Source organism: Amyelois transitella, chromosome 9, assembly GCF_032362555.1.
Source record: "Amyelois transitella isolate CPQ chromosome 9, ilAmyTran1.1, whole genome shotgun sequence".
NCBI lineage: Eukaryota > Metazoa > Arthropoda > Insecta > Lepidoptera > Pyralidae > Amyelois > Amyelois transitella.
Genome location: NC_083512.1, coordinates 4,326,240 through 4,337,645, shown reverse-complemented (window position 1 = coordinate 4,337,645; position 11,406 = coordinate 4,326,240).

Sequence of the window (11,406 nt, the reverse complement as noted above, 5' to 3'; positions counted from 1 at the left end):
AATCCTTTATAACGACCAGAACATTTAAATTTTGAAGTAATGTTATGTCGGTATAATTTAGATTAATTATCTCGCTGAGCAAAATTTCACTTCAAACGAGAATTTACTAAAGAGATGCAAGATTTAATTTATACGTAAAACTTTACGTATTATAATTAGATGATAAGTTTAAGGTAGATATAAAAAAATACTAATGAGTAAGTACGATGTCGTTAAATTCATGTAGTAAAAGGTGTGATCAAGTGAGCCCTGAAATGAATAGGTTATTAAAAAAAAAGATTGAAGAAAATACATGTATAATTTGCCTACCCTTCAAGTGGATAACCGTTATTTTATGTTCATCAAAACATCAAAACATATTAATAAAAATCGGTACGTAAATCTTTTAAATACAAACGTCTAAATCCATGAACTCCTACTATTCCTTCCAAGATTTATCAACGTGCTTGTTATATTTTATGGTCGCAGTACTTTTTGTTACACCATCTAAATTGTTTTCGCGAGGTGAGCCAATATCCGGAATGGTGTCAATTTCTAGAACCACCTGAGGGGACGGAGACAAATTGGCAAAACATTTCACGTAACATTTGATAGATCACGTCGTTGCTACTTGTACTATATCTGATTGCATAAGGTGGGGTTATTTTCTTCAGTATGTACCTACGTACACTTATTTATACAGAGTTATCTAAACAGGGTGAATTTCTACACACTGTTCTTTGACAGTACCTATATTTGGACATGTGTTTCTATAAAAATATACAGCAAAAACTGAAAGAACATTAACTTTCCTATAAAAAGACAGTTCAGTTCATCAACCAATTTGTTAGGAGAGAAAAAAACTTACAATTAGATACTTTTCATTGAGGTGAGGATGCAACCGGGACCAGGAGGAAGAAGATTTCATTGTTGAAACTATGAAAGCACTAAAAAGGCGAAGAAAGTAATCAGCGTTAGAAAATAGTAATCTGATCTAACATAAACAACTTTCCAAAGGTAAACCTTAAAGATAAATGAAGAAAGTTTGGTTTTTCCTATCTCCAAGAAGGTGTGAATTTGAGAGAAGTTCCAACTACTTACATACGTGACTTGACTGTTTCAAAAGTTTCGCTAAGTTTCTTTGTAAGGGTACTTAATAATTTCGTTGAGGAAGTTATGCATGAAAACATTATGAGTAAACCTTAAACTATATATCCGTAGTGATATGTGGTTCCCGGCATCATTATAAAAAAGTATAGGATCATTCCATCTCTTTACCATGGATATCGTAAAAGGCGACTAAGGGATGGACTTATAAACTAGGGATACTTCTTTTAGGCGACAGGCTAGCAACCTGTCACTATTTGATTCTCTATTTGAATTTGAATACAGCTAAACGGGGCCTATTAGTCTTTTCAAGACTATTGGCTTTGTCTACCCCGCAGAGGATAAAAAATAAATAAATATAATACAAAAGCTATAGCTATTTCTCGAGACTTCACTCGCGCGTATTAGTTTAATAGCCAAGGATTAAGCACAATTAAACCCATAGGTTTGACGTATTTCAGCAATTTTATTTTTTCGTGTAACAACAATACAATGGATATATATATATATATATATATATATATATTATATATATATATATATATATATATATATATATATATATATATATATATATATATATATATATATATATATCGTCACGTCTATATCCCTTGCGGGGTAGACAGAGCAAACAATCTTGAAAAGACTGAATGGCCACGTTCAGCTATTTGGCATAATGATAGAATTGAGATTCAAATAGTGACAGGTTGCTAGCCCATCGCCTAAAAAAGAATCCCAAGTTTGTAAGCCTATCCCTAAGTCGCCTTTTACGACATCCATGGGAAAGAGATGGAGTGGTCCTATTCTTTTTTGTATTGGTGCCGGGAACCACACGGCAATAAATACAATGGAAATTAGTAAATTGACTAGAAACCGCAATTAAATACAGGTAAAAAAGTAACGCCGTTCTAAATTTTGAAGTGAGAATAAATTCAAAACGACTGTATAAATTCATTACGTAGAAGAATGAAAAGTCGAAAAATATAAAGGTGGTCGTAAAGTGAGGGTCGTAAAGAGACAGAATATGCAAACTTACAAAGAAAGGCATGCATAATAAACACCTAATATCAGGTGGCAGGTACGCTATGCTAAATATTTCCCTTAGGAAGAGGAATGCAAAAATACAACGGTGAGAGAAAAATACGAGCTGCAACTAAATAAGCATTATACTTCTAACTTTATTGTGTGTTTGCTATCGTGAATTTTTTATCAACTTGGAAATTTGCTCGGTCTTCCATTCTGAAAGCATTTTGCCCTGTGAATATTCTTTCAATTTTCCTTATATTTTTTTTATCTGTCAGCGGATGTAAAATACATTTTAAGATATTGTACATTTGGGTTGTTCGTAGTTAAAGTTATGCATTATTGCATAAAATCAATTGGTAATGAATTTAAGAAAAGGCTACTGAATTTGTAATATATCAGCAAAATTATTAAATCGTGTCATTAGTTAGTAATAGCACTCCTCTCTAATGTACATAAATACATAAATATCGATAAAAAATAATTATAACCTTCAAAAACAGGCTACGCTTAAAATGAGCCAATCTATATATAATTTATTATTGTTCTAATGAATCCCATAAATATTTCTTTAATATTTTTGCTCGTGATTCGCAACGCATTTATCCAATGAGAGAATATGACTATTAACAATTTCTTCTATAAAAATAATTGATAATTTTATTGGACTACTATTAAAAGTAATGAAAAAGTTATAAGTGAAGCAGATTTTAAATAATAATATTCTTGTTTTGTACGTAGGCTGTTATGAACCAGAAGCGTACTTCATAGAGTGTAATTACTCTGTGGTTTTCATGCATTGTATATTAAGTTTAATAATTAAACACCTGCAGAAAGGATTAAAGCAGTGCCCGCATCCATAACGTCATTAATTATACCATGTTGAAATCAACTACAAACATTAATCATAATATTTTACTTGAACTTTTGAAGCTGTTATCTATATTCGTTTACATATTTTCTTAATATTTTATTTAATTAGTCTTTGTAGATTTTAAATATGAGATAACTAGAAAAGTAAGAATATCTTATTAAAATCTATCATACATAAATACATATAGACACGTCTGGTCTATATTCCTTGCGAGGTAGACGGAACCAACAGTCTTCAAAAGTTGAGCTATTTGGCTTTATGATAATCTAAATAAGTATTTAAGGGCTATTCGTGGTGATTTCTAGGAACAAAAGAAGCCTATTTTATTTCTTGGAAAGAACTAGCTTATCTACATAATGTGTCAAATGTCATCAATGTAGTCAGTCCACTTGTTTTTGAGTTTATTCATAACAAACAAATAGCACTCAACAAATATCTATTTGCAACTCTGGAGCGTGGGTCCCATCTGCCCTCTGGTCACGAGGTCACAGTGACCGGAGGATGAGTTATCTCGCTCATGCAGGTACATTTTTGGCCTAAATTGTAATTAAGCCGTATTTATGCCGTGTGTTCGTTCGTTCAACAAAAAAAGAATAGGACCACTCCATCTCTTTCCCATGGATGTCGTAAAAGACGACTAAGGGATAGGCTAACAAACTTGGGATTCGTTTTGAGGCGATGGACTAGCAACCTGTCACTATTTGAATCTCAATTCTATCATTAAGCCAAATAGCTGAACGTATTCATTCAGTCTTTTCAAAACTGTTGGCTCTGTCTACCCCGCAAGGGATATGGACGTGACCATTATGTATGTAAGTATGTATTGTAATTAAGAAGATTTGTAGGTACTTATTTGTGTCTTAAGACAAATTCTTCATTGCATAATAAAGGAAAAATATATGTGCTTTTTTTGCATACTCAACGGCAAATTTATGGTTTATAGGAATCTCTTCTAGACTCTTATTTTACTTATCTCGTGTCAGAATGAACAATATTTTGTTGGTGAATTTTGTAGACTACGATTCATCTGCATTTTGCCGCATAATCGAGTTGATCGTGATGACGCTATTACTGTAACGATAAATTCTGCTAAACTGGTCAGAACTTTTCCCGGAAAACAGATATCCTTATTATCGACCAAATATGACTTGGACGTGTGGTGTTGAAAATATAGTAGGAATACTTACATACATGCATATTGTCACGTCTATATCCCTTGCAAGCTAGACAGAGCCAGTCTTGAAAAGACTATACAGGGTCACGTTCAGCTGTTTGGCTTAATGATAGAATTGAGATTCAAATTGTGACAGCAGCCCATTTCCTACAAGAAGAATCTCAAATTTATAAGCATTTTCCTTAGTCACCTTTTACGTCATCCATGAGATGTGCCGGTAACCATACGACTCTTGCTGGGACTCGATTGTTACACTTATAGAAAAAAGTTAGCAACATTGTGAGCAACGAAAATCCTTAATTAAGATTTGGTATCTGGCAGCCGACCATAAAACTTTGCTGAATTATGTCGTATCTGTATTAATTGAATTATTCAAAATACTTTATCTGCGCTTTGAAACCAAATGGATAAGAATATTTGAAATGGCTGAGGATATCATAGTAAAGAGAAAAAGCGGGCGTAACCGGAAGCTCAAGTGACAATTTATTTGCCTTTGCAAGTACTATTTGATTTTTTTTTTCTAATTCTCGTTATCCTGTCAGCACATAGCGATAGTGTCATATTCCAAATTCGCATTGAAAAAGCAGCATTGACTTTCAGCTTGTATGATCAAATTGTGTACACTTTGATTAAATTGAGGACATTCTCATGTAAAGCCAGTTCAAGAGTACATCAACCCTCTGGCTTACATAGAACATCGATTTATCACGAAGGTGCGATTATTTGACAATTAACAATTGCGGTTCGAATTATCCCGCTATGATAATAAAAAAAATGGTGTTCGTTTTTACGTTTGCCTGACTTTATACTCTTCGTGCTGGTTCATAGGCAGCAGCATTTCACAGGCGAGGCACAGTGGAGCGACAAATGCCAGGAAAATGATGAAACAGACAAATTTAGATGCAGTAGACTCTGGTTAAAATGCGCTTGGAACTAGTTATATGAAGCCGCCGTTATTTGGTATGGACGGTTTAGGTTATATGTCCGGTAAATCATTACCGGAAACTGAATATTCATTTTAACTCAATGATATGATATCTTTATATAATTTAAGTAATGTTTCAAGAATTATTCGAACGAATAATTCTTGAAACAGTTTAAATTTCGTGGTTTTGTGCAATCCTAATTTGGAACTATAAGAAAATTTTAAAAGTTGAACGGAAGACACCCATTATGTGCATTAAAGAAATGAGCTTTGGATATTTATATATTTTTTAAATCTAGTCTATTTCAGTCATGAAAAAAATTTTAGATGGAATAAACTTTTACATTTTGTGTTTTAAAATTTCATAATCGATCTCATAAACTTTACAAAACTCACGTATTTACCACCAAAAACACAAATCTGAAAATCCTTTTTAAAAATGTTAAACTTTTGCAACACTCAATCACATACACTCCACACTAAAACCCGTTACGTAGATCGCGAACTCGTCCGGGAATTTTCGGGACGTGCACCCTCCCCGGCGTCACATCTGGCACTGGCAGTGTCGGGTTAACAGTGGAGCCACGCATGCGAATCGGGGCATATTCCTTTAACCCTGATGAGAACGGCTGGAGTGTTTGATAATGAAACCCAACTGCCGAACGATTACAGGAGATGCGAACGCGATTTCGCTGACGGTACACTGACGGTTGGATGAATATTGGAAGTTTTAATTAATTAATTTAACACGATCTATGTGATCAAAGTGCCAGGTTTCGCTTTGAGGATTTTCCTTGTGGTTATGTGCTATCTGTTAATTGTATTGTTGATAATTGTTACTGATAAATTCATATTACTGGCGTTTAATACTGTCTCGATTTGGTATTACGTAAATTTCTCGACAGAACTTTCATTCAGCAGAGACATTATAGCCTACACTTTAATGGTACAGGTTCAGCTAAGATACACAAAAAACCAAAACTATATAATATATAACTTGTTAATATTTCATGTTATGTTATGTCATGTTGTGCATAGTTGACAATACAAAATATAGACAACTGCATTAATACTATTATTAATTCTGTGTTATTTTCTGCCTCATCTCACTTTGAGATTGATGCATTTGTTGAAAGTTCATTGTCTTTCAGTCGCTCGAATGACATTCACAGGCGAAAGAATGTTGTTTTTTCAAATAACCGGAAACTGAACATATGCTATAAAGACACATAAATTTTTAAACGACGTGCGCAGCAATATTTTAAAAGTAAACTTACATCAACTGGCATCCATCATAAAAGTTTTACGATTTATAAAATATTTTCACATACATCACAAGTTGCAAACAAGACTACTTTATAAAGCAGAGAAAAGTGCGTAGATGTCTAAGATTGCAAACTATTTATTATCAAGTTAGTATTATTTACATAAAGTTTATTGTTTCATTTGAAAACAATTAACTTAAAATTAGGGAATAAAAAAAGTTGTTTGTATATTTGCTTGTTTGCACAATTTAATAGGTTGATTCGAGAAGTACCGCCTTTTCTTTGAACTACAACATGTTATTTGAATCGGCCGACTAGAAACTATCAGTTTTACAAAATGGAATACAAATTTTAGGCAAACTATGTGAATATTTTTTTAACAATGCAACAAAATATCTCTCTTTCTCAGACGTAGGTATCGTTCGAAAGATCAAAATAAAATGGCCAAAAATACCTAGACCAGTTAATGTCACGAGTTCAAATCCGGGCCAAGCCAGGCAAAGGTTGTGAAGTTAAATATTGTGGAAAATTGGGCAAAAACGCCACACGAAAAAAAAGGCTCAATGCTTTGCCTTTTTAAATACTTGCCCAGTGATTCTGGCAGGGCAGGGGACGCCCTCTGGCGCACTTCGGTAATTTATTTACTCATAATTTTCACATTCATAACAGCCAGTTTGCATTTTTGATGTATGTTATTCTGATTTTATTTTATAACCAGTGATATATGTATATATTTCAAAGTTGAACACGTTGATTTTTTAATTAAACCGTTTGATTGCGGAATACGACGAAACAAAATTAATAATGGTATTCAACTTATCTTTTCCACTAGATCTTTAGATTTTGTATTATAAAAAATTAAATTATTAGAACAAATTCACATGCGTAACCACTTTCAAGAGAATGGAAGACCAACACATTCAGATACTGATTCAGACACTATCTTGAAAACATTTCAAAATTATAACAATGAAATCATAAATCACTCCAAATAAGAAAGAAATATCGATCTCCAATATAGTCAGTAGATTAACTTAAACAACGATCCAAAACCTTTTTAACTGAAATAGATACTGAAAGCCATTTATCAGACCTTCAAATATCAACGGCGGCTTCGAATAAATCTTCCTTGCGTTTTAGCGAACATAGATCTGTAGTGTCGTGGCAAGTTTATTTCCCGAGGACGATTGATGTACCGGACCGATAGAGATCTGCAAATGTTAGTTTTAGCGCCCTATTTTCTTTGACTACACCCGTTAAAAGCGTTGTTGGTTGAACTGTCTATGCATCTAAATACAAAAGGGAGATGCTCAGAAAACACTTTTGGGTACATGAGTTTGATTGGTAATAGTACATTACTATGTGAATTTTGATTGCGTTATTAAACCACCAGAAAGAATAAGGCCATCGTCTTTACGAATTATTGTCTCTGTCAAACCCGTTAGGGACAAAAGACGCGATAAAAGCTTGAATGTATGTTAACTATGATAATTCAATCCTCAGTACTTCTTCAATTCAGTTTGATATCTTGCTGAAATATGCATAAAAATCCTTCGTTATACCAACTTTAAAAAAAATGCATTAAAACTTTCCGCTGAGATTTTAAAGACACAAATTATTCTTAGCTGCTGAAACTCGAACAGAATCATTAGCCACATCTGAACTGGTTCAACAGCTGTATTAAAATGGTGGAAAATTCAATTTCTCCAGAAGTTACCGTCAAAGCATCCCATCTCCCAATAAAATTGAAAAGCTTACCAGCTTGAGCCTGTAACTTATAGCCAGATTATCATAACTTAGTTTCGCAACTGATGCAAATCTGGATCTAGTCCTCTTAGCACCGTTGTGGGGACAATTTAGGAATTCCTGTTTGAAATATTCATTTCTTCACTTAGTCATTACAAATGAAAAATAAATCAAGGTATTTTACGGAAGATTTAAAGGAGCAAAAAAACAACTCGACATGCTTTGTCCAACAGCAAGACACACAAAAACATTAATTACACTTACACTTCTACTTGAAATTGAGAAACAGAATCAACCTAATCTATTATTTATGTTATGCAAATAATAATATGTTTATCCAAAGGACATTATCTTATTGCAGTTGATTACTAATATTACTAGTTGAGAATTTCGAAAAAAAACTGCATTTAGAGCTTTAAGGAAAAGACTCGAAATCTATGCAAAATTCCGGCCCATCTGCACGTCTGCTATCGGACTAAAGTGCAAAATTGGAATTTAAAATATCCTCATTCAGAAGCGTTTGTGAAAAAATCATCCTTTTCTTCCATAAGTTTCATTCGTACTCGCATAAATATTCTCTTCGTTCGTACATTTCTATGAAAATTTAATTTTTATATTTTTTTTGTTACGTCGTCCAATCAGATGCCATTTGTTACAAGGCTAATGAAAACTGGGTATTTCTTTAGTTCTCTAGAACCTTGTTGTAACATCTTATTTGAAAATAGGATAAAGATAAGAAATATTTGTTCAAAAAGAAGGATCCTCACATTAAGCATCTTTTGATCAGATTATTAAGAACGTCCTGGCCAGGTCGTGTTAAGTGTACCCAAAACCGCTGAGCTTGCATGAAGAGAATAGGAATGTGAATGAAGCGAAAGAAGTATGCATACGAGTAGATCGTGGCAAGTGAAAAGATGTAGTTTTTGCCTATCCCTCCGGAAAAATGACGTGATATTATGTATGTATGTATGTAATCAGTTTACCTTTCATACATAGAAAGACAAACTTTGTGAACGTGGCCTTAAAGTCTTTTCGAGACTGTTGGCTTTGTCTACTCCGCGAGGGATATAGTCGTAATTGTATGTGTTTATGTATGTGTGTCGTGGATTATGGTTGGTGTTTGGGGTTATTTCTGTATGTGATGGTTGCTTGTTCAGATGTATGTTTTTAAAACGTCCGATGTTTGTAAATTGCAAATATCCAAAAAATTCAGAACCGATTTCGATATCGTCATGAAACAAGAATAACGTGTAGGTACTTTATATGCATTAAACTAGTTTTGTTGTAACTTAATATCTGTTCTACCTGCAAAAAACATATCTTGTACTAGATATAATAATATGAATGTTTAGTCAAACGCAACACATGCGCACGTATTTTTCAGAGCAAATGTTCTCAAAGTTCAATTTGCATTGCTTTAACAGAACTTAGGAAGAAATTCAGGAATGTTAGCTTCAAATTCGAAGTCTGAATTTCCTAAGCAGATATGGAGCTATAAATAACAATACGACACACCGAGGGATGTGGCTGACACACCCTCATGCGGCGTAGGAATAAATCAGGGAAGCGTTGATGTAATGATATATTCGACTTCACTTGTACCTTGGCAAATAATCATTTTCACCCTTCTCTCAATATTCATAGAGTTAAGTTTCAGTAACGAATAAATCAGGTATATTTTTTCTTCGTAAGCGAACTTTGCGGAAATCAATTTAGCTTTTCGTTACGTTGGCTGGGCGGAGTAGGTAGAAACTTCCCATAATATTTCAAACATTAAATTATTTTTAATAAGACGCAACTAGTTATTGTATTCAAATTTATTCGGTTTCCACAAAAAAGTACCTCAGCGAGGCCGAAATAAGTACTGACCAAAAGTATTTTTTTTTATTTTTCTCGCTTTCACTTTGTAACTTAACAGTCCAATCATCAGAAGCCTCAAACTTCTCTTGATTTTAGTCTTACCTTAAAAAAACTAAACTCACAAAACAACCCAGTGCTCCAATAAACATATTAATTAATGACACAATTAAGCGAACAAGTAATATCAGAGAGTGACTGGTAAATATGGAATAGTGTTCGTTAAAGCCTAGATAAATAATGAATAAATTATTGTCAAACGATTAATTCAATCTATCTAAATGCATTCTATAAAAGTTACACAATGCCGAACGAGAACCAAGTCTTAGATTCAATAATGCTCCACAAAAATGCTTTCATAAGTTGAATGGTTCGAAAAGCCAGCTCTGTCAACTATTCCGTTTAACTTGGAAGCAATCCAATGCTATTTATGGTGAGTTTTTGGTGTCTTGACTAATATAATGAGGATATAGAAGATGAACGCGGGGAACATGGTGAATGGAGCTTTGCATGCTTTATGAGCAGTCAGAAACTATCCAAAAAGGCTCGACTGGCTGTGCATAGCGGCGTGTTGGTCCCGACATTAATGTATGGGAGTGAAAGTTGGGTATGGCAAAAGAAGCACGAAAGCAGAATAAAGGCAGTGGAAATGAGAGCGTTAAGGAGTATATTGGGTGTGAAATTGAGTGACCGGATAAGGAACAGCGTGATAAGGGAATGTTGTGATGTGAAAGAAGATGTAGTTACAGGAATAGAAAAGGGTATGTTGAGATGGTTCGGTCATGTGGAGAGGATGAATGAAAACAGGTTGACTAAGCAGATATACATGGAGAGTGTGGAGGGAAAGGTCGGAGTGGGAAGACCTAGACGAACATATCTTGATCAAATTAAGGACGTCCTGGTAAAGGGTCAGGTCAAAAGTACCCGAAACCGCCGAGCTTGCATGAAGAGAGTTATGAATGTGGATGAAGCGAAGGAAATATGCAGAGATCGTGGCAAGTGGAAAGAGGTAGTCTCTGCCTACCCCTCCGGGAAAGAGGCGTGATTTTATGTATGTATGTATAGAAGATGGAATATATGTCGCTTATTCTTTTTCGTAAACCTAACCCGTATTGGCTTAATATATTTCGCTCACTCTGATATCCTTAATTTTAATACTGCCGATCACCTTGTTTCTCAGGGTTACAACGTAATGATTATTAGGCTAACCTTCTCGTCTTAATCATATTTTTGGATGAATTACACAGATTCAACTAGCGAATAACTGAAGTAAAAAAAATATTTTACTTAACACGTTTCAATATTAAACAGTTAGTTTACAAACAGCAAGCAAATTTTCAAAATGCAAAATTGCAATTCTGTACCCTCCTTAATTTTCTCAGGATCCTGCCATCTTGTGGCATTCTAAGCGAGTAGTGATAAATCTTTTGTCGAAGTTTTCGCCGAATTCTTT